General features: G+C 43.0%; 1 protein-coding gene across 1 annotated transcript in view; it reads left to right on the top strand.

The window, feature by feature from the left end:
- HIC2 (HIC ZBTB transcriptional repressor 2) overlaps positions 1-22,988 on the top strand; it is a 43,316-nt gene that overhangs the window by 14,463 nt on the left and 5,865 nt on the right. The window contains exon 3 of the mRNA XM_037375311.1: positions 20,663-20,806. The gene's annotated coding sequence lies outside the window, so the exon portion shown is untranslated. The remainder of the gene's footprint in view (positions 1-20,662; positions 20,807-22,988) is intronic.

The raw sequence follows: 22,988 nt of genomic DNA, 5'->3' as shown, positions 1-22,988 counted from the left end.
AGATTGAAAAATCGATGAAAGACAGATAAGTTCTTATTAAAAGTGATGGCCTGGATGCAGCCTCTGGATCAGGTGATCTTAACAACTGCACAGGGTACAAGAAGGGAAAAGACTGCCTGCACTCTATTTTACTGCTTTTCTTTCCCCACCCCTCCTCTTGATGCCTTCTGGGGCAGGGGTGGGGGGGCTTGTTCTGGCTACTCCTGAAGAACAGACCGAGCTAGACCTTTGCTCTTATAAAACAGCTCTTTTCATAGTTCAAAACTAGAAAGGAAACTAGCTACACTGCAGTGCAGGGAACTAGTTTTGCCTTGCAGCCCACGAGTAACTCACTGAAATGAAGAGAATTAGGAGCTGAATGCCTCCTAACAGCTCTAAAATGTGTGTGTTATAAAATGCCTCTGTAGCCTGTTTTCTTCATTAAAATTCTGACTTAACAAAAAACTGAGCTTGTTAATGAAGCTGTGAGTCACTACAGTGTTTCTAGTTACTTTTCTCACTTTCTGTGTTTGGTGCTCCAGTCACCCGGTTTGCCTGATAATGCACCTAATGAGCTGGCTTAGGCATTTGAACTCGGGTAGTAGTGACACCTTGGTCTGAGGATGGCTGCCCTCCGCAGAAAGGACTGGGGAGCACGATAGGGAGGGAAGAAGCAGCAAGTTGGGAAGGAGGCTGAAGAAAGGGGAAGATATTTAAATCTCTTGTATATGCACACAAGCAGTGACATAGTTGTGACTGCTGTGGCACCAGTCAGTTGGTATTTGGGAGGTGAAAAAATCAGTTTTACATATTGCTAGACGATTGTACTGTAATACAGCAGTGCCTCCTGGCAGGGAAAGCAATGTAACGTAAAGCAGTACAGCGTGGAAGAACAGTTGGAGAGCTGTCAGGAGCTGAGTAGCTTGGATTGCTTCCACATGAACCTGGGAGCAAGCAAGCTTGCTGCAGCGTGGCATTCCCCTGCCCTGAGGAGGAGTACGGTCTGCAGCATGAGTGTGAATAATGCACCTTACAAACAACGCAGCTCAGCTCTCTGAAGGAGGGATACAAGAGGCTTTTCTAGGCAAAACAGTAAGAGTGTCTTTCTTCTCTTGGGAAATTTCTTTTCCAGCTCAGAGCCCTTCTGAGTTCATATGCCAGGCAGCCCTGAGGCAAATGAGTTTGCATCTGTCAGCCGTCATTGCCTGGCACAAAGCTGCCAAAGGGGTAGCAAAAGGCTGAAGGCTGGAGCTTTCCTGTGCAGGCTGCAGGAAAGCTGCTGGGTCTGATCTGATGGGGCAAACAAGGGAGTAATGACTTTTTTTTTTTTGGTAACAGTTTGTATTTCCAGAGGGCTTTGCTGCATGGCATTGGCCTTTATTCCAGTTTTTAGATGTTGGACTTACTTAGCAATCTTACTTGTGGTTTTTAACCCTCCCCCCTCTCTCTGCCCCCAGCATTTTTCTTCCATTCCTCTGCCTCACTCTACATATTGCTACTATAAATTGCTTGGGATGATGGGTCCTGCTTCTTACTTGGAGCCTCTGGATGCTATTAACAAGTAATTGCTGGAAAGGCTTGTTTAAACATCAAACCCCTACATTATTTTTTAAATTGCCCTTTGAGGTGGCTGAAATGCTACTGAAAGATTACTTTAATACTGGACAAGGAGCTTTATTAGGTAAGGGGAATAGTGTTCTCACTAGTATTTCTGAGGTACCAAGTCATCTTCCTTTTAAAGAAGGGATGTGTAGTTTTACTCCCCCTGCTTGCTTCTCCCCTCACACCAGCAAAACTGATGTTTGTAGCAAGGAGCAAAGAGGTTTTATTAGCTTTATCTTTTCAACACATTCAGATTGTTTGGGGTTTTTTTTTTTCCCAAAACCTGTAAGAATAGAACAATTAATTCTGCATGTTTGCTACCTAGCCACAGCTTGAAATCCATCAATACTAGTAAATTATCCAGGGAGATTCTCTCAACATCCAATACATATATGAGGGTTGGCCAGCATGATATGGGGCCAGGACAGTGTCTAATACACTACTACTCCTGCTGTAATCACATCAGTCAGATTACTGAATGGTTGACCTGCGGTCACGGATGAGCTTGAACAGGATCCTCCACCATTTAGAAACCAGTAGCTACATGTGTGATGCACCTCTCCTGGTTAAGACTGCTGCAAGATTGGCTGAATTGCAACTGGTTTTGCTCTAAATGTAACTGTGGTGTGTTCTGTCGGTGGCAATATGAGTCACCGTTAGCCTAGTAGCAACCATTGGACAATAGTGTGAAATTTATGTTTATTTCACATACTGAAAACTGTTAGGCAGATCTCCTTGCAGGCTGAGTGTCTCCTGACTTTAAGAACAAATGGTTCATTTTGCTTTGACGTTCATGCAGCCGCAGGGATGCAGTAAATGTATTGACTTTTTACTCCTTTCTACTCTTTCATGTAAGTGTACACACATTATTACAAGAAAGATGCATGTGAGCTCATAGCTGTGCCTCATCACTTAATGAAGTGTTTGCTTTAAGGAAACGACATGGGCCTTCTGTGGAAGCTCTAGAAGCAGTAGCTAGTTTGCCCAGGCCTTAGCCCCAGCAGGCAAAAAGGAAAACTTCATTTCAGATTTCCTAAGCTTGACAGGCAGCTAGGTCTGTGCTAGAAATTAAGGTGTGAATTTTATAAATATAAGTGCTACCTTGGGAAGGAATAAACAAATAAGGAACCTACTGCAGAAATGGTTTGAGAAATGTCACAGATTGTGAAGACAAACATGAATTTGGAAGTAGCATGGGAAGGTTTCATGACCTTCTGCATTTTTCACCTAACATTGTGTCTGATCAGGTGAAGGTGTCTTGTTCCTCTGTCATCTTCCTGATAGCAAAAAAAGAAAAAAAACCCCACCCAACTTTATCTTTTTACATGTAGTGTAGCATGTGTATTAAGGTTTGGGCGGGGTGGGGGAATGTGTGTCTGGCCATATTTTGTTTAGTAATTTAGAGAAATATCCAATCACAGCATCTCAGTATGTATGCCACAGAAAAAGAAGCAAAATGCATATTGTAGGGAATTGCTGTACCTCTTGCTTTCATGGTGTGCGAGCGTTTCTTTTTCCCTGTTGTTGCTTATTCCCATTTGTGTTTTAGCAGTCTTTATGTTAGGATTTTGTGGGATATTGAGCGGAAGTCAAGTGCGCTGTAGATCTAGTGGCTAAAAGCTACTGAATTGAACAATCTTTATAATACCTAAGAAAAAATACTTCCTTGAAATTACAATAGCTGCCTTAAACAATTGTCATACATCTTGGTGAGTTTAGGCCTGTCTGTACTCAGGCGCTGCTTGTCTTCTGCCAAAGGCTGAAGGAAAGACAGAACGCTCAACTGCGTACAGTCTGTCCCTAAGCATGAGGAACAAGAGTTTGTAAGAAAGTACTGGGCTTTTGGCAGATGTACCTGCTTTTGCAGGGAGACCTTCAGGCCTTTTTTGCCAATTAAAAAAAAAAAAATTATTTTTGGTTTGTTTAATGCAGTAAAGGATTTCAGTTGAGAAAATAGTGAAAGCTTAAGCAACCTAGGATCCTTGCTTTCCTTTTCTAACCTGGTGAATAAGAACTAGATATAACAGGAGGTAATTATCTGGGAACTCTAGATTTTAAAGGACAAGGCAATGAAAATTCAGTTATAAAGAGAACTGAGCTTTAGCTGATTATTTAATTGTTTGTTTTAAATGTTCAGCGTGTTTGGACTGAAAAGTTTATGAAAAGATAAGAAAACAAAGTCAGAAAATGCTTGATGGATGGTTACTTTCTGAATTTTCAGGCAGTATGATTAAAATGAGAAAAAGAAAATGTCTAATAAAAGTTACAGGGTTTTTACTAAAATAAGAAAAGGAGGAAAAAAAGTCAGCTGAATAAATACCTGTAAAAAAGAATAAATCTTTCAACTAGAGATAGTGCAGCTCTCCAGTTAGCAAAAACTAATACCAAATTGAGAGCAGACTATATTTAGTTGCAAATCAGTATGGCTTAGTAGTTACCAGCCACTGATCATCCTTTATGAAAATAACTAGAGCTCAAATGTAAAACAAGATTAAAATTGGTAGCTTTAAATGACTTTGATTTAAATCCACCCTTCCTCTACTATTGGATGCTATCTGAATAAATAAATAAGTAAAAGCTCATTTAGCTGCTGGCATGGCATTGCCATGGCTTTTCCTGTATTTGCTATGATGTGATACACAGATAAAGGGAACTCCCTCTGTATGTTCATGTACCAAGTCACTAACGTAACACTTGGTCTTTTCCCTCCCCTTCCTCTGTCTCTCATCTCCATTATCCTCCCCCAAAATTTAAATGGGAAATTGAATTGTGAATTTGTCATGTTTTACATACTTCTCAAGGTGTGTGAGCTGACTCTGAAGATGAGTGCACCTGGCCTCCTATTTTCCTGTCTCCTGTATGTTTGATACAAACTACAAGTGTGTCCTAAAGAGTTTTTTCTTATTTTACTCCTGGTCACATATTTTTGTACTGCAACTTCCAAAAATTAAAATTAATTATGACCTTAGAGGCAGACAGTCCAATAGTGAAATAGCTTGCAATTGAACTCTGAAATTCCACTGCTTAAAATTGCGTAAAACTTTCCAATAATTTGTTTATATATTATTTTAAGAAAAAAACACCTGAATTAGGAGTCTGGTTCCAAGTAAAAAAGGATAGCTATCTGGCTAATCATTGCTATGCACTAGATCACTATTTTTATTCTTAATGACAGCAGGATTTTTGCCATTTTCCCCTATAAAACTCCTTCAATTGTATAATGAATGCATTTGATTTAAGGGGACGCTCTCCAGGATTTTATGCCCCAAGACAGACATGTCACAAAATAGCTGGAGGTTAAAGAACCCCAGTTGGATTAAACACTTGCAAGTACTGACAAGAGTAGGAGTCGAGCATTTGTATGGAGACCTGTATGGAGGCTCCTGGACAGCTGTTCTCAACTACTCCTGCTTGAAATCAGCTACTTTGTTTTGTTCTTACCTAGAAATTCAGACTTTCTGAGTCTTCAAAGAAAACGTGTGCACTGCTATCTCCTTGTGGGAACACAGCTCTGTCTGACAGAGAGGTTGCTCATAAGATGGCCTGGTTTTCCCAAAGTCTGAATTTTTTTTTTGTGGAAAAATGAAATGAATAATTGCACTTCTGTACTAAATGTGGGGATTTTCCTTAAATGACTTCTTAAATAATTGCTTCTGCATCAGATGTGTCACTAAGTGTCAAGGTTTCTGGAAGTGCACATCCTGTATATTGCAGTTATAAAATACAGCTGGGCCTCCATTTGTCTGTTGGGAACACAGACCTGCTCTTGTGATTTGGTTTCATGTTGCTCCAGAAGGATGTGACAGTGTACATTCTAAGATCTCATGACAAATGTGTAAAGTTCAGTGCTCTTACCAGGCTGGCTGCTAACTGGCCAGGAAGTCACTAACACTGTGGCTGGCAAAGAGTAAAGAAAACACAAAAGATGCTAAATCTTGGTTATGGGAGAATGAACTGTCATGTAATGGCCTTATTCTGGATTCATCTGAACAGAGATGGCCAGTGAGATAAACAGATGACTGGGATGTGGAGTATGGGAGAATTTCCCTTTGCTTCCCACTTGTGCTGGACGGATGAATTGGGTTCGTTGAATCCACTGTATCACCCAGCCCTTGAGGGATTATAAAGCAGAGGCGGGCTGTAAAAAGACCTACACCACTTCAGAAGAACGTTTAGCTTGGTGCTGCCTTCATCCCTGGTGGCTGCTTGTGATGCCTGGAGCTATTTACCGTAGGGATGAGCAGACAAACCTGATGTATGCTCAAACCTGGAAATATGAATTAATTAACCAGTGGAATAACTTATGGATGTGGTAGTTCCTCATAAATTAGACTTTTCATCAAGACTGGTGCATGCATTCTCACTCGTGTACTCCCTCTCCTAAAAGCTGTTGAAAGAATTGCTTGCTGGAAAATGAAGGCACTTGTGCTATTAAGGAGGAATAAGACATGAGGATCCTACAGGGCCTTGTGGTTCTCCACCTCCGAGCTCGCGCATGCTGGTCAGCAGCTTCTCATATCCCTTGGTGCTCTGGCTCCTTGTTAAGTACTACAATGTGCTTTTCATGAGATAGGTGGCAGGGGGCAGTTCTTCATGCTGAAGAATACTTCTGTATAGTGATGCAGACTATAGCTCTGCCAAGTAGCTCCTCTCTTTATTATCTGTGTCAGTCATGAAGATATGACACAAAAAATGCCATTAATGCATTTGTTGCCCTAAAAAAAAATTCTGTTGGCTCTTTCAGCTGCTTAGGCTAGCAGCTAGTATCCTCCAAGGCTTAGTGAAGAATTAGGTTGAAATTGCCAAGGGGTGTCTCTTCCTGCACTGACTTAAGAGATGTATGAGGCTCGCTCTCCTTTGTCCTTCCTTCATCCTGCACTAGCCATATTTGCCTTGTGCCCTGTCAGCATTTTCTGCTTGGGAATGGCTGAGTGGACTTTGCTGTGTTAGCCGTGCATCTTTTTTTATTTGAGGGAGATCTTCAGAGTGCCTATTTGGCACAAATCAGTTGAGAATTTGCTGGTAATAAGTGCAGAGGAAGGAACAAAAAGAATATGTGGAGCCCCCTGATATGTCATCTTCCTTGTTTTTAGGGCCTTAACCCTTTGACCCTGCTGTTCACTTTCTCTTGGCAGTGCCTTGTTCCTGCTCTTGGTGGAGGTCTTTTGCTTGTCCCTGAACTGGTTCGACCCCCAGAACACAAATGCTCTGAAGCTGCAGTCGCAGGGTCGCTGTCTGTCTCTAGAAAGTAATGTGGCAAGGGGCTCTGCGTGCTATGGAGAGCAGCTCCCCCCGTGCAAGGAGTTACAGGATACCGCTGGGGGTAGCTACAGCTGGTATGCGCTGGTACTAATATAATCCCGCAGGACTGTATCCATGAGACACAAGTGTGACATGTGAGGTATTTAAGGAGACACACCTGTTCTAGGCACAGGCCTGGGTATTGCATGCCTTGGAAATGGAAGGTTTTGGTGGAGCAGGGAAGACTTTAATTTCATCCACAGCAGGGCTTTGCTTTCTTCCTTCTCCCCATTGTCACATTATTTTATAATTCCCTAATATTAAACAATCCTGCAGCCTGTTAGCACTGGACTGTTTCAAAGGCCAGGCTAGTGTTTGCATTTGAACTTTTTTTTACCTTGGTGTGTGATTCCAGAGTGATCAGCAGGAGAGAACAGCTTCTAGGTTGACTGATGGTTTGGGTGTAACTGCTCCCAAGAAAGGGCAGAGAATTTGCAGAATGTCATCTATGTGTGGGGCTGGGTTTTTCAGTCCTTTAGATAATTCAGATTTTATGTTGTGTTTACCTGTGTTTTCATTATAAGGCCTTTGTCTTGCAATTTGGAGTGGTAAATCACCTAAAAGTGATATCATCTTGCAAAATTTTGTACAAAAATATTTTGTCCCTTTGGTTTGAAGTCTGAGTGTCTTTCCTGCTCTCCTTCCAATCTGCCCCCATGCCAAAAATTGTTGTTAAATGGTTACTTTCCATACAGAAGAAAAATCAAGCAAATGCAAAATAAACCTCATGGTTGTACAGTATGAAGAAATTAACTAAAAAAAAATATACAAATCTAAGCAAGTTAATCTGACACTTGGCAGATGTTTTTTGTTTTGGGTTTTTTTTGCCATTTCAAAGGGGATGTATTAAGATGAAGGAAAAAAAATTGCAGGGTCTGTCATATGACTTGATTCGATCTGTCTTGTCTTTCAATTAGAATGGAAATTTTCTCTCAAACTTCTTTATGTGCCTTTTTTTTTGATGTTAATGTGGAATCTCCTATTTGCCTTGGTCTCACTCCACATGTCCTTTCTTTCCATGGATTCCTGTTCTTCATGAGGTTTTAGTGCTTGTTGGTTTAGGACAGCTTCCAGGACTGGGGCCAAGATTTCTCCTGTACCTGATAGATCATTGTGTGAAAATAGTAGCAACTGGACAGTCTTTTCCTCCCATCTTTATTTTAAACAGAATCTTCCAATAAACATCCAGTATGGCAATTGTTGTTTGTAGAACTAATAATGGCTGGTGGAAATAAGGAAGAGAGGGTGAGAGGCATGTTTTACTCTAGGACCTGGTTAGTTTGGGCAGTTAGGCATCTTGGGGGGGAAGGTGGTTATTATTCCCTTCTATATAGCTCTGAATTCTGAGTGCGGTGGACTGGAATAACCAGACCCTGAGGGGACAACAGATTCTCCTTCGCAGAAATGAAATGGTGTTGGCAGGGAAGCAGATCCTGGGAATGGAGACTCCTCGGCTCCAGCCTCACCTGGCCATGGGGTAGGCTCACTGTGAGCAGGTCACTGACCCTTATGCAAGGGGGTATAAATCTGAATCTTGTAATCCTATCATGAAGGATGGCTGCAGTGTGGCAAGTGGTGGCTCCTCGCCTGCAGAGGTGCTGACCAAAACCCATGGTCCTCTTTAGTCCCTCTATGCTGACATTCACAGCTTGACCAGCCCCAAAGCCTCAAATTGGTTTTTTTCCTTGTGGGCAGACATATTTTTGTACATATGAACGTGAAAATACCTTTGATTATGGTATTAAGAAGCAGAATACCTCATTGTAAGGAAAACATCATCCTCATCTAGTGGTGGTGCCTCCCAGGCTAGCTTTCTATCTACATTTCTACATGACCGTACTTTGCTGCACAGACAGGGCCTAAAGTAGATGTGATCTCACTATTCTCACCAGCTGGTAATGGTGGGCTCTCACACCCCCATGTCTACTGGATTCTCCCAGAGTTAATCAATGTCCAACTAAAAACTGAAGAGATTTATTCTAGGGGATTTTTTGTGGGGGCGGTGGTTGGATTTAGTGAGATTTTTTTGTTCCTTAACTGCACCCTGCAAAATGTCCCGGCTGAGTTGTTTCCAAATACTAGCATCTCTAGGGAAGGGGTTATAAATTGCTAATTTAAAGCCTGCAACAGGATAATTAACTAACCAGTTTGATGTAAATGGCTTAATGGGGCTTTACTAGCCCCTTTGAACTTAAAGTAGCACTAAAAGTAAACTGTAAATACCTTCAAGGAAAGTACTGGCATGTTTGAATGTGGGGGTGCTTGGTTGTAAGAAGCAAGCCTGCTTGACTTGCCAGGAATCTGGTGGCCTGTGTGACAGCAACTGTGTCAAGGAGGCGAGGGGACTAACCAGGCACCCCTTGGGGGAGGCTCTGCAGCTACCCTAGTTCTTCAGGAAGCACATAAACTCTGATATATCAGGCTTTCAAACCTGCCCTGCCTGCTTTGGAAAAATTAAATCACAACCTCAGTTTAAATGCAACTGTAATGAATTTTCTTCATGATTGAAGAAAAGAAAAAAAAAAAAAAAAAAGGAAAAAAAACCAACAAAAAACAACCCTGAGGGGGAGGCAGCCACTAGAGTCCACCCTAATTTTCCTGGAGTTGTATTTGCATTAAGGTCTTTTGGCAAGTCCAGGCAGAAACTTACTACACTTTGTTTCAGAAGACCTCGTTACCCACTGAATCTGCTGAGACAATGTACTACTACAGCCCTGCAGCAGATTCCAGTTTCTGATGTGTTTTGGGGACTTTTGGGAGAACCTCTAAACCTTCATTCTTGCTGGGCTGCTACAAGATTCCAAGAGAGGGTTGACAACTGTTAAGCTTCTAGAAATCAAGATCATCACAAAATGGAAACATCTTGTGTAGTTAGGCATTGATTTCGCTTCTGACGATGTAAACTAGGGTATCAGAGAAGGTAATTTCAGGCCCAAAGGCAGGAAGGAGTATTCCCTTCTGTCCCTCCCTCTATGGAAGAGAAACTCCTCCTGGTCCGAGTGCTGCTCTGCTCCATCTTTTCACTGCACATGCACCACGCAGGGTCAGCAATAATTTGCAGGAAATTTCTTTTCTTCACTGTTTATCTGTCTCACCACCATCTTTCGCCTCTTGCCAGCAGCCTTTCTGGGTACTAGAGGGTGTTTTGGAGTTTGAAGCACAATCCTCAATTGCTACTGTAACCTCTGACACATGGGATTTGTCTTACAGTCAGCTCTGAGTGTTTCTGGTCCTTGGCTGTACTTCCCTGCCTGCTCTGTTGCACTATCCCAAAGACTATGAGACTAACGCTGAGCCAGACCAGGGCTAATGCAGGAAAAGGGCAAGACCTAACCTTTACAGTGATGGGCTTGGATGGGGTAAAACAGATCATGATGCCTCACCATCAGTAGTGATGGATCTATTTCTCTGTGGTTTGTTTTTCTGTTTTGTTTTTGGTGGTTTGGTGGGGGTTTTTTGTTAGGGGTTGGTTTTTTTTTTTCAGCTGGGAAAATAATGGGATATGATGTACCACTGGCAAGGTTAATGCTGGCTTTAAAAAAAGAGGAACATAAAAGCACTGAAGTGTTGTAGAGGGCAGTGATGTAGGAATGCCACATCTTATTTTAAAAAAAATGTCTGGCAGAGGATTCAGGCCTGCACTCTAATTGTTTAGGTGTCTATGGGCCTATTGTATGCAAATACCAAAATGCTCCACTGTGGCCTTTGGAAGACGAGGTAGTAACATGGCACTTCTCTGCTCCTACATGCTGACTGAAGAAGTTGGCACCATAGCACTACCTGCTTGCTGTGTGTGGGTGGGAGCACAGTGCAGGATTAATTTGGAGTTGATTGTGTTGGCAGGCATCTATCAGCAGAGCTTGCCCAGCTGCCTGTGCTATGCTGTGGCTGTTAATGCTTTACTTCCATGAGCACTAACCTAGATCACATATTTTAAAAAATAAAAAATGCATGTGCTATGAGAGAGAGAAAGAGACCTTGCGAGCAGAACAACTTTGTACACATGCAGTGTAGATGGCTGGAGACTCCCTTCAAGGAATGTCAGAAGACCTTAGCATGCCAGCTTTGATATCTTGGCATCTGACTGTGAAATGCAAATACTCAGTCTCAATACATCATGCCCATATGCTGACATGTATCCAAGGGGAACTTCTATGAATGTTGTTGTTATTCACATATAATTTCAGCTGCCTCTTTGCTTCCCAGCACCACCATACCATGTGTCCAACTGAGTGCAGTGTCTTCCAGGCCTTTTATGCCAAATCTTTTGGATTTGTTTCTCTCATGGGGAGGCAAAATGGCATTAGTGTGCATGTCTTTCTCAGTGGTCTGGACAAGGGGATCAAGTGTATACTCAGTGAGTTTGCAGAGGATGCCAAGCTGGGCAGGAGTGTTGATATACTTGAGGGTAGAAGGCTCTACAGAGAGATCTGGGCAGGCTGGACCGATGGGCTGAGGCCAACTGTATGAGGTCTTACAAGGCTGAGTGCCAGGTCCAGCACTTGGGTCACAACAGCCCCATGCAAAGCTATGGGCTTGGGGAAGAGTGGCTAGAAAACCGCCTGGCGGGAAAGCACCTGGGGGTGCTGGTCAACAGCTGGCTGAACATGAGCCAGCAGTGTGCCCAGGTGGCCAAAAAGGTAAATCAATAGTATCCTGGCTTGTATCAGAAACAGTGTGGCCAGCAGGACTAGGGAAGTGATCATCCCCCTGTACTTGGCACTGGTGAGGCCGCGTCTCAAATCCTGTGGTCAGTTTTGGGCCCCTCGCTGCAAGAGGGACACAGAGGTGCTGGAGCGTGTCCAGAGACGGCCAATGGAGTTGGGGAAGTATCTGGAGCACAGGTCTTATGAGGAGCAGCTGAGGGAACTGGGGTTGTTCAGCCTGGAGAAAAGGAGGCTCAGGGGGGACCTTATCACCTTCTACAGCTGCCTGAAAGGAGGTTGTGGGCAGGTGAGGGTGGGTCTCTTCTCCCAAGTAACAAGTGATAGGACAAGAGAAAATGGCCTCAAGCTGTGCCACTGGATATTAGGAAAAATTTCTTCACTGAAAGGGCTGTCAAGCTCTGGAACAGGCTGCGCAGGGAAGTGGTTGAGTCACCATCCCTGGAGGTATTTAAAAGACATGTACATGTGGCACTTAGGGACGTGGTTTAGTGGTGGACTTGGCAGTGCTGGGCTAACAGCTGGACTGTATCTTAAATGTCTTTTCCAACCTAAATGATTCCACAATTCTATGTGCAGCAGAGGAATAAACCCTGTGTTTGGATGGGGTTGGGTTGTTTTTGAGGCTCTTATCTTTCTAATCCCCGCCCCCCCCCCCCCCCAACAAACCGTTCTGCAGATTTTTAGTTTCTTCATTAAGTCCTTTAAATGATATGATCAATTAAAACCCAAATGAACAAAAAAGCTTTTTCACACTGCCTATGAAGATAGAAGTTAAGGTAAAGAAATGTGGATTGCAATAATCTTCCTTTCTTTCACATGAGAGATGGTCGGAGTTTGGACTCCTTTCTGAAGTCCTAGTGTACTTTATGTATCATCTAATAACCATATTTTTGTCTTTCACTATAAAAGTTTTATACAAATAATAATAAAAAAATACGCATGAAGAAAGTTACCATGACTAAGAATTTCTACTGTGCCGTTCATCCCATTGAAAGACCCAAACTTATCAGTCAGTATTTTGGGCACTTCAGTAAATGTCAGCACAGTTGTTAGTCCTGTCTGAAGCTTTGCGTATCTCTGTGACCCAGTCTCTTCTCAAAGGAAGAAATAGTATTTGCAAGACAGGAAAGCAGAATTTATTTTCTCACCAGCTTTGCTATTTTGTTATGAATAACTCTTTGAAAAAGAAAACCCACAATAATCCCCTTTCCAACACACCTTTTGTTTTGAAACCCTCCAAATCTGACACCCATATTTGATTGATTGGCTCAAGAATAACAGGGAAAATGTGAGCAGTAAACTCTGACCTAACATTCTCTACGGCTACTGCTGGAGAAAGTGCTGTTACGCATAATTTGTTCTTTCCTGACCTTTTCTTTTCTTTTTTTTTTGGTTGTTGCTGTTTAGAAATGCAAAAATATTTATCAGCACTTTTTGCTGGCTATTATAAATAATAGAAAGTTGTGTGAAAATTAGAACATAATGAAGACAAATTTTAGAGTGGTGTCTGCTGCAGGTTTTGGGTGTGTTCACTGATTGCCTCCTACTTAAGAGAGCAGCTGGTAAATCCAAGTCCTCTCCCAACATGTCAAAACCAACTTTTTCAAAGGATGCAGTAGCTGTGCCAAAGCACCTTGCCTGTTTGTAAGCAAATGCATACTATTGGGACTATCTCTGCCTGGGCCAGCATTCTTGCATGCAGCTGACTGTATTAAATCAATTTGATGAATTACTATATAATTTTTAATTTTTCTACAGGCAGGTCCCTGCTATTTCTTGCCTGCACAAGATTAAATGGGCTTTTACGTTACATACCCTGTTAAAAGACTTCAATTGTCTGGAATGAGTCTGTGTGTGCAATGACTGGTCCTGGAAGGGTCTGGGGATTTGGGATTATTGTCAGGCTTCTTACACAGAGATAGCAGAGAAACAAGGTGTGTGAAAGCCATGTTAGCATCCGTGATGGAGGATACATCATGCCTGAATAAGTGGCATAGGTGGCATCCTTCTTGTCTCTTTATAGGAGCTGACTTGTTTTGGATTTTGGGGTGGTTTTCCTGATGTTAAAACATATTCTTTAAGTGAGGTGGCTGCCAAGAAAACATCTGGAGAATAGATTAGATTAACCCTAGATGGACTGACTTGATGGGCCAGAGAAAGCTGGATGGCATCAGGATATCCCTGTGGCTGATGAGGCATATGTCTTCTTAGGTTTGTGAGCCTCAGGATACGTGTGCTTTGGAGCACCTGCACTGTGGCGTAACAATGCTACAACTTATTCAGCCTTTCTCCGTGACAGAACTGTGTGTGGCTGAATAATGTGGGCCAGGGACTGAAAGCAGCTAGGTACTAGATACAGGTGTTGGGAATGCACAATGCCAAGAGAGATGTTTTAATCCAGATATATCCTCACAAAATATACTCTTTTTACATCCTCTGGGAGTCTCTTGATGCTGTTCTATCAGTAGGCTCTGTTAGAAGTTGTAAGGATATAAGAATTTTACTTTTTCCGTCCAGTCTAAGGTGTAGTATCAATGTTTGTTGTGGCTGTTAGCAGTAGTTTGTACATGTATTACTCCTCTGGCCAGATTCAGATCCTATTTATGTAGCTATAAAACTGCTGAATTGTTTCATCTGTGTGACAGAGGTTTCAGTCTCTCTGGCTGTTTTGGTTCTGTTTGGGATTTTTTTGCTTTTTTTGTTTAAACACTTTCCTTGCTGAGAGGGGAGAGCTCTACGGAAAGTGATCCAGGAAGCTTTTAAAATAGTCTTTTAGTGTGTTTTTGGTTTATTTTAACTCTTGCTCAAGCTTTTAAATATGCGAATTGCCTCTGTGAATTCTCATCTGAGTGCCTATGAAACCTGCCAGCCAAGCCTAAATCTTGCAGGAGGTGTGGCCAGCCACATTTGTGTTCTCAGAGCTCTCTGGCACAGATACCTGGTACACCTGTGTCTTCTGCTAGTTCAGTACTGTCACAATATCATGCCTGTTTCTCTGGTACCTCCTGTTTTTCCCAAGGTTATCTTCTATAAATAGAATCTGCTCCAGCTTTTCACTCTCCCACACCTATCTTAAGGAGAATAATTACCAATGAGATGCTTTTAATAATGCTGAAAGAAGGGTGATCCATTCTTCTGTACTCTTTGAGGCTTTTTTCTGACATGAAATAAATGCACAAATTGCTTAGCAATTGACTTTGGTGACAAATGTAAAGTGAGTAGGTTTTGAAATAGTTAAGCTTAAGTATTTAAACACTTGATAAACCATGGGTTATCCAAAGAATAAAATTGGAATTGTCTGCAGAATTCCATGCAAAGGTCTCAATCTGTGTATAAAATCTAGTCATTTTCTTAACTGTTGTTAAACTGGTGGAGGTTACTGTGGTATCTAGTGTTCACCTGTCCAGAAACCAAAACTATGCTCAACCCAGGCCAGCAGAGATGCTTTGGATGATGTAGCTACCTGTTAGCAGTATGTGATACAGCAGCCAGAATACATAAATATCTAGAGCATTCATAAACCAGAAAAACTTCTCTAAAATGAAAAAAAACCCAAAAAACCCAAACCAAAAAAAAACAACTAAATGAAAGCACATAAGGGTTTGAAGTGATGATGCTGACCTTACTGCCCTTTAAAATATGCCTGCAGTAGCCCAAAGCTTAATGTCATATGAACCAAGAGAAATCAAAAAGAAGCTGTCTTTATAGGCTACATGATGAGCTGGTGAGCAACTACTCAGATCGCAGGGTGCTCTGTGTGCAGGACGTACCTACAGACAGAAATGCTGTGTAAAGGAATCTGCTGGCACACTGATACAGTTTAATTTTCCAGCATGTATTTAGTGGAAGGATAAGAATCTACTACAGCTCTTTAACATCACCCTTGTCGTGATCACCTCATGATAAAACATTAATTTCTCCAGTGTAAATAAAAGCATAGCACATTTCCCAAATAATCTCTTAAAGTAAAAACAGACTGGTGCATAAGAGTAAACAAAGTCAGAACAACTGGTCAACCAGAGCTCAGAATGAAATGGGAGCAGTGGTACTTTTTCAGGTTTTGTAGCCACCTCTTTGCTGGACTTTGACAATAATTTATTACCACTAATACTGTACTTTGGGAACTTATACAGTCCTTTATGAAATAAGACATGTTTCCTATTTTAAAGGTCTTATCATCTTGTGGGCTGATAAGGGGTGCAGATCTTCCCTTGGATGTTCATAAATAACATTAGCACTAAGAGTTTTATTAGTGCTGGGTCCTTTCAAGCCTGTGGCTCTTCCTTTTTCTTAACAACACTTCCCTTGTCAAGTGCCAAAATAAGGATTTTTGACACCTTGATCTTCCAGACTGGAACGGTGTGTGCATTCTTCTGTTCTGCTTGTAGTGAAAGAGCAAAATGCAGAGTCCCAGTGCAGTGGCTGTTGCTCTGCACGGGTTTAATCCATCGCGTTTGCTTGCCTCTCCGAGACTACAAATCTGGAGTCTGGGTGATGGCAGCAGAGAGCAAGCTTGGGGGGGTGTGTGTGTGTGTGTGTAAGTGCGCGCGTGTTTTAAATAAACAAACAATGGAACAGCAACTTCAACAAATTGTGAGTGGTGCTAATTTGTTACAGTGCTGTCTTGCCTTCTGGCAGTGTTGATTTAGGAGAAGCTGAGCAGACTAGAATGGATGTGGGGAGCCGCTGGTACTTTTGCTCTGGGGTGGGTATATGGTTCAGTATAAAATGCTTCTAGGGGTCCTATCCTGAGGAGCTTTCAGATTACAGGGTAAAGCATGTGCACAGGCTGCCAATCCTCTTTTCAAAACCAAATCTTGGGCAAAAGTACCTTCCTCTCTGCCTTGCTCTTTCTTCCCCTTCCACTTTTTTAAAAATGGAGAGATGTTTTTGAATCATCACAAGAGCCTATAATTTGTGTGTTTTGAGGACTGCCAGAAAATCCTTAACCCTGACAAGAATAGTGTATAGGGAAGGAAAGGAAGAAGAACCTGTGCTTTGGATTGTAGCAAAGTTTTCAACACTCCCTGACCTTGCTGGGCTGCCTCTGGTGCCTGAGGCTGTAATCCCCAAAGCTGAGAAACTGACAGAGAAGGCTGGCCAAATGCACAGGAGAGATCTGCGGGCCTGGACCACTGTTGGGCTATGCTGCAGGATAAGGATGTCAGGATGGAAGCCTTGCTGGGAAGAGGTGGACTTTGGAATCGTATGTAAAGTGATCTCCTTGCAGCCTGTGAGCTGAGCATAAAGGAAGTGAAGTCTCAAGTGAAGAAGACAGAGGAATAAAACAGTCAAAATGAGAAGTAGTGGTTGATGAGAGGCAGCTGAGGAAACAAAGAATTTTGAAAATGAGTAAACCCTGCTTTCCCCTTAGATTATCTTCAGCTTGGGTAGTTTTAGATGCAATGCAGACAGTTTGCAAAACTTTGAGTCTGTTAGGCCTTCTGCTTTTACAAGCAATAGTGGCTTTCTGGCATCTTCTCATTTGCCAGGCTCAGAGCTGCAGAAACTATTTTTGGTGGTTGCAAAGAACCAAATTAAGGGTTCAGGGTGATCAGTTAAGAATTTGATTTGATGAGGGACGTTTGGCAGGTAGTACAGTCTTGATACTGCCAGGACCAAACTTCTCTTAAACAGAAGTTTGCTTGAATAAGCTTCACTTCAGTGAAGTCAGAGACAAAGATTTCCCTGAGAATACAGGGCTGAGTGCATGGTCAGTTCTTGGGGGGGGTGGGGGGGGGGTGGAGAAAATGGTGGATAAAGGGCAAAAGGTGCTGTATTTAAGGCATTGTTTATTTATGTTGAGAGCTGTTGCTGCTGCATCTGTAGGTACAGGTGAGATAAAGGGATGAGATTTGGTCTTGTAGAAGAAAATGAGACAGAAAAATTTGTTTCTGTGCTCACTGGTATCTGGCATGCAGTGAGAGAGATGACACTTTGGTCCAAGGCTGTTACTACCATGTCCTTCCAGCACCCTTCAGCATGGAGCTCAGTATTAACTATTGCAGCAAGCTCATGATATTAGCAGCATTCTGTATGCAGACACTCCTGTGGAGACTGCTGCTCTCTGCAGAAAAGTTTGCTGAGTCCACACAAGAAACAAAAATAAGCAGGCAGATTGGGAGGATCTTTATCAAACCTCTCTCATTTCTCCCAGTTCTCTGAGGCCTTGTTTGCTCTAACAAGTGCTGTAACCAAGGGTCTGAGTCACAGTCGCTGGCGGATTTAACACTCCCAGCTGCTGGCCTCATCCCTGTCCTGGAGATCCCTCCCTAGATGCAGGGACATTTGAAAGGGCCATGCATTTGCTCCAGTATTGCTGTGTTTCACAACGCAGTTATCAGCTTGTACCTGTGTACTCAGAGCCCTAAAGCAGTGCTGCAACTGGGAGGGTGCTATAAGACAGTCCCAGCTGGAAAAGGATCATGATGTTCCTTTTTCTCTGATGTTCCTTCTCCACCGTGCTGCGTGCTCTCACCCCCTGAGCAATGCTCAGCATGAAGCTGCCACCCTGTGCACCCCCTGCCAACTGTGGCCTACCATACTGAAGGACAGGGCCCAAGCTTTTAGGACCAGAAGCATCTTCTCGTTTGGTGTAACTCATAGGGTTGTTGATCTTGCCTAACACTCTCTAGGATTAGCTGGGAGGTAGCCACAATCCTTTAGTCATGTCCTACATTCTTGCACTGTAAAGGGACAAATCTGTACATCAAGGCGGAAAGGTAGCTGGGAAACAGGAAATTTGTGTACCAAAGGGGCCTTAACTGGTGGATGGGTAGAGGGTGTCCTTCCTCCTGTGTGGGCTGAGCTACTCTGCTGAACATGTGGTATTTTAGTGCAATAACAAGTCATTAGATTAGCATGGGATATCAGAGCTGCCTTTACTACTTGCAATGCAGATACGGTTGGAACTGAGCTTGCTCAGTTGTTGAAGGGCTGCAGAAGAGCCCAACATCAATTGCTGCTCACTGGCTTCTGAGGCTTTATTTGTTCTGTGCCACTACTGTGTTCCTGAGATCAACTGTGCTCTGCAGATATGCAGGAATTTTTAGTGCCTGGCTCTGCTCGACAAGATCTGCAATGTCCGTGCCTCTCTTCTCCTCCCACTAAAAGGTTTAGGTAGTCTTATGCTCCTTCATGTCAGCACTGAAAATAAATGTATAATATAAGAGGGCTCTGTGCTTAGGAATTGGCAGGAAGCTTCATTTCTGACTGCAGTGCGATGTTCTAACAGTAGGAAACACCTTTGTTTTAAGCAGTTCTCTGCTAATCTCTGCCCTAGAGGGGAAATAAAACTATGGAGAACTGCTTCTTGCTTCACAGTAGCAAAATTGCTGTCATCTGGGTGTAAATCTGCATTTGAGCTGCTGTCCAAGAAATACCTTTATAGAGCATTCAGCCTTCCTGAAGCCGAGTGTTGCTGAGTGTTTAGCAGAGCCCTGATGCTGGCAGATGCAGCCAGTAGTATGTTGCTCATATGCAGTCCTAGAGTGTGTGATCTCTTGGAGAGGGGGAAGCTCCAAATCCCTGGGGATCTGGCCCATTACGCTTAAAGCTGCACACTATTTAAATGTGGGTTGGCCTGTTCATGCTGGCAGTGGTCTGTTCAGGCTAGTTCAGCAAATGCTCTTGGCTCAGCATACCCAGGTCAGTAAGCAAACACTTGCTTACATTTCATTTCTTCATTGTATTGACAAGATTTAAAAATCTTCAGTCTATAGCAGTCAAAACAGGGCGATCTGAATACAAAAGACCTATTAGTTCAGTGTGAAAGGGATTTAGTTACAGAACTGTGGGGGTAAGAATGCAGGTGGGAATGATGGGAACACTGTCCTAGGCCTGAGCCCAGCAGATGACCAGGAAGAACGAACTATCTCCTTACATTCAGTGCTCTTTTCATGAAGACCTTTATATTTACTAGGCCAGTGTCCTCCTTTGTGTTCTCCCTCATCCAACTACGTTAATTATTCTAAGTCTTTTTCATTTGGCCTTTTATCTTTTAAGGTTAAAATGATAATATTTTTCTAACTTTTAAAATGTAAGATTTCTATGTCTGGCAGCACAGCTGGAGATATGCAGCCATCAATGCAGCAAAAGCTAGGCACAAGTTTCTTCACTTATGAGGGTCTTAAAACCTGGTTGAAATCCCTGTAAGGCTGTAGGTTTAGTCTGTTCTGGGGTGGGGTTTTTTGTGGTGTTTTGGGTGGGTTTTTTTTGTTTGGTTTTGTGGTGGTTTTTTTTTCCACTGAGGCAGCATCACCACTTGTAGAGAAGGTCTTATGCTTAGCATCTACCCTTGTACTATCTTCCTTGATAATCCCGCCGGATCTGATCACACGAACTCTGGAGGAAGGAGGATAGGCACTGCAGAGTGTACCCTAGGTTTGACAAGCTGAGTGCCTTTCCCTGACATTCAAAAGATATTGTTGCTTTTTCCTTCGGGCAGGGAAGGGTGGAATTACAGATCTTAAGTTCTGTGACTCTTGTACTAGCTGCAGTTCACCCTGAATCAACTTGATCTTCAATCTCCAGGAACCTAGATTAAATTATCAGTGAAGCATCATTATAAATAGGAGAGGGTATACAGTATTTTCTTTTCCCATCTTGCACCACAGGTAACAAAAGGCAAAGGGCCCAGCCTTTTTACTTGATGCCGTAACACCTCTAAGAAGAGCTGGATTTCAAAGGCTTGGGAAGGGGGACGGAGGATTAGCATTTAAGTGTTTCTTCTATTGCCTGTGCTGTGTGGGGAATGAGATCATGAAGCTCTGGCGCCAGGCTTTTCTCCTCATAGAGGCATTTCCAAATGGTGATATTTAGTTGCCTGAATTTCTGGGCCGAAGGAAGCTGGTGCAGTCATCCTGGGATCTGCTGTTCTTGGATATGTATGGACTGGTTCGAACCTCAGTGCTGTTGGAGTCCTGAATGGAGGTGGTCAGAGAGAATCATCAAGAAACTTGCAGAGGCCTTCTGCTCTGTTTCCGTCGCAGTTCAGCAGCTCCGGGGAGATGGGTGGAGGGGAGGTTGTTCTAGTAGTTACATATTTAAGGCAGGTGGCCGTTTTAAAATGTACGTTTCAATTTTGATTGCAGTTTTTTAATTGCATTTAACAGCGTCCCTGCTGGTTCTCCATTCTGCATCTGTGCAGCCACGTTCTATTGATGGCCTGTTGTGATTTCAATGGAACATCATGGGATGTACCTGGCACGTCGGGCAGCACTGGATGGAGGTGCCTTTAGCCCAATGTACCTGGCATGGTAAGCGGCAACCAAGTGGTTAATCTGCATTCTACTGCTCATAGTCTCAGCTTGTATAGCAAGGTGTTCCTGCTTTGCTGCAGCCTTGCACTACCTGGAAATCACTTTGCTCTCCTGATGTTAGTGCTTTCAGGCACCCAGGGCCCCTACCCTTTTCACCCATGAAGATTCCCCTTCCCTGGGCAGTTTGCCATGCAGTAGAGAAGGACCTAGCTATGTCAGGCCCTCCTTGTTATTCTAGAACAGGAAGGAGAAGGGATTGGGAAATCATCTCATTCTTTTTCTTCTCTCCTTTTTGGGCCAGGAGCTGGTAAGCAGTTGAGCATGTATTGCCCATGTACCTAATATCCAAACGTTGCCGCACAGAGGTACCGAACAGGTGCTTGTGTCCATAAGCAAAGCTATGCTGTTTCTGCGGGAGTCCTGCAAGAGCTGCTTCAGGGAGCTGGGAGGGCAGTTCTGCCTGGCACTAATTGGAATGTAACAAACTAAACAAGGGCCACTTTAAGTTTGCTGATGTGGTAGCCTCTGCGAAATGATCCTCCATCCACCTCCTTTCCATGTCCACACCTGCAACATCAGCTGCACATCCTGCTCTGTCCTGCATGTTGCTTTCTCTCCCTTCCCCAGCTCTGCAGACCTCTCCCCAAGTAACCTGACATGTTGGTCTTACCTATTTTGAAGTGAGAGATATTCCTGTGAGAAAAACAAGGGCGATGCATCCTGTTTTCTACTTGAGCCCACCTCACAGAGCTTTTACTGCTCCACTGCCAATGATGAAAACGCATGTACTTGCCTCTTCTGAGTTCTGCTGTCTGCCTGCTCACAGGGGCTGGGGCACCACTTGGGCTAAAGCAGTTCCTGCATTCCTCCCTATGCCTCTGCTACTCTGGAATTTGAATACCTTTAAAAGGCACGGGCTAATGACCTGCCAACTGCAGCTCCTGGGGGGAAGGTTAGTGGCCATGAAAGCCCACTTCACTGATGCTTTGGGAAAGTCCTGGAAATAGGTTCTGTTGGGATGCAAGGAGAGGAAGATCAGATGAGCCAGTGAGCAACAGGAAAGCTCTCTTCCCGGTGAGGTTGTCAAGTGCTCTAAAAAAGTTAGTTTATCTGAAACTGAGGGGTGCAGAAGTCATCTGTGTCAGTTTCACCCAGAACCAGTAGCAGCTGGACACAGCATTTTTAATGTCAGAAGTAAATTGGTGGGGAAGAGCAATGTAGGAAACTAAATAATTTTGTCTTGTTCTTCCTTACGCTCACTGCTGCAGTGTCTGCTTGGTGCAGCTCAACTGCTTGGGAAGGTGGAGAAATAAGTAAAGCAGGCCACTATCTTTTCCTAGGTGTATTAAAACATGTTAGGCTAACACTTTAACAGCATCTAATTTGATACATCACATCTAATCTGTTTGTTGGTTTTTATCTGCAGTACTGTTAGTTCACTGTTCAGGTGCTCGGTGTCTAGCCTTCTCATCCATCCACAAATCCTCTACGTGAAATGAGTGATTCCTTAGATCTGTTTTTGATTGATTCTTTGCTTCACTGGTGTTGCTTCTTAAAAGGTAAACAATATTCATATGCTGCAATCTATAACTCAGAGATGAAATCAAATAGCATCTCCTGCCAGAGGTTGCTAAGATAGCACATTTAGTAGAATTCATTCAGCAATTATGTTGATGAAGAGATTTAGTGACATTACAGAACTGATTCTTTTTAGTGAATATGTAGATTTTATACTATTTAAAAGGGGTGAAGGGATTCCTCTTCTCCTGTACTTTGGCAATCTAATTTTCTGTGATATCCAGAGTCTTTGTGGAAATTGAGAAAAAACTTCATTTTTTCTGCTTTGTAGTGAGAGTAGCACAGCTCCTGCAGCAGTCTGTGTGTTCTGCACAATCTTCACAGTGTGCCCCAGGCTGGCACAGCAGCTAACTGTTAGCCAGCTCCTTGGGCAATACTGCTTATGAAGATGCTATTGGCTTTTAGCTTGCAAAGCTTTGTTTGATGTGTGGCATCTGCTTGCAGCATCACTGTATTCTGTGATTTGTGCCCTGTATTTTTCATGTCTTTGCATGCGCTGTGTCTTGGTGTCATGGATATGGTGGAGGTAGCAGAGAGCTTCAGTCTTGCTTCATTCTCTGCTTGCACAGGAATGTTTAAGCAGGTTCACTGCTCTAAAAAC

Source organism: Falco rusticolus, chromosome 1 (assembly GCF_015220075.1).
Source record: "Falco rusticolus isolate bFalRus1 chromosome 1, bFalRus1.pri, whole genome shotgun sequence".
NCBI lineage: Eukaryota > Metazoa > Chordata > Aves > Falconiformes > Falconidae > Falco > Falco rusticolus.
This window is presented reverse-complemented; position numbering and strand designations above follow the sequence as displayed.